Raw genomic sequence first — 1,582 nt, forward strand, 5'->3', positions numbered from 1 at the left:
ACGCCGCATCCCAGAAGCTGTGATAGTCATCTCTGGACAGGGAAGGTTGGGAACTCGCTGACACGGATGGTTCTGGGATATCATTTCTTACCCAGAGCCTTGCACAGAACCAAAGCAAAAGAAACAGAAGCTTCCAAAGAGTCGGTGACCTTCCCGATGCTTTACATTGAGTGTGAAGTTAGTGTGGCCCTCGATTGTTTTCTCCATCCTAAGAACATTACAACTTTATCTTTTGCACTTGACATTACACATACATCGTTGCCAAGAGGGGACAGGAACAGTTTCTGGTTTCCTCCAGTGATGCTGTTTTTCTGGTTAAGTTGTGAGTCTGGGGCTGAAGCAAAGTGTTCCTTTGCATGAAAGCACTAGCAGCATTAGAGTGGGGACTCCTCCCACGCCCTCACCTCTGGGGGCCAGAGGTTTTATCTGACAGACTTGCTGGCTTTCAACTTTCTCTTTCCTTTCTGCGAAACTGTTGTCGCTATTAATTTCCCAAAGAGAGCTGAGAGGCCCCCTCTGAGAACTGTTTAGGTTCCTAGAAAAGAAAAATAACCATTTCCCCCAAAATTTACACTACAAATTACATCTCCAACCCCACAGGAAAGACTATTTTTCCATTCAAATTACATCAACTCCTTTCCAGAAATACATTTAAACTCCAGCTTTCTATTCAGTTTAAAACAAAAAAAAAAGGTTGGTGCGGGGGAACTTTCCAAAACAAATCAGGGAGAGACTTTGCATAAATACAGCCTTATGATATCCTCCTCCACCCCATACTTAATAGACATTCTGGGGAAGAAAGTGGAGGCTTTCTAGTGATGTTGGAATTATATGCACGAGAAACCATCATTAGCAGAACTGAAAACCCACAGAACTTCAATTCATTAAGAAAGTGAAACATTGTATAACTGAAACCCAAGCACAAAATTTGTAAGCCTATAACTGTACCTCATGGTTTTTCACTAATAAAAAAAGAAAAAAAAGTGAAACAAAAATAAACAGATATATTCTGATACATGCTGAAATATTGGATATAGTAGCCACACAGTTGGATAACAAATCTATCACAGAAAAGTTATCTGTATACTTAGCCAGTAGGAGAGATACCATGATCAGGAAGGCGGTTCACCCAGGGCGAGGCTTCTCCATTACACTCAGGTAGGCTGAGCTCTGTGATTTCCGCCAAATGTGGGAAACTTGACTGCAAAATTTGTGGTAGTGGCAGGCAGCATTCACGCTTTCCCCTAAAAAAAATATAAAGAAGCTATCTAATACCTGGAGACAACTGACTAATGTGCAATGATAATGTTCATCATATATAATAGGCTTTTTAGTTTGTGTTGTGGAGTCATTTGGGTGGAGGCTGGGGAAACACTTGGCAATGCTCAAGGGTTACTCCCTGACTTTGAACTCAGGAAATACTCCTCTTGGTGCTTTGGGGACCATATGAGTTGCTGGGGATCAAACCCAGGTTGGCAAGGATGCAAAAAAGCACAGCAGAAATGACATCTGCCCCTGTATGTTTACTGCAGTGCTGTTCATGATGCCCAGAATCTGGAAACAACCCAAGTGCCTGAGAACA

General features: G+C 42.1%; 1 non-coding gene across 1 annotated transcript; it reads left to right on the forward strand.

Annotated features, from left to right (window-relative positions):
- The first annotated feature begins 1,083 nt into the window (after window positions 1-1,083).
- Window positions 1,084-1,247, forward strand: LOC130023316 (U1 spliceosomal RNA). The gene has a single exon (XR_008792452.1). It is a non-coding gene; the product is annotated as a U1 spliceosomal RNA (small nuclear RNA).
- The last annotated feature ends 335 nt before the right edge of the window (window positions 1,248-1,582 follow it).

Source organism: Sorex fumeus, unplaced genomic scaffold (genome assembly GCF_029834395.1).
Source record: "Sorex fumeus unplaced genomic scaffold, SorFum_2.1 ptg000023l, whole genome shotgun sequence".
NCBI lineage: Eukaryota > Metazoa > Chordata > Mammalia > Eulipotyphla > Soricidae > Sorex > Sorex fumeus.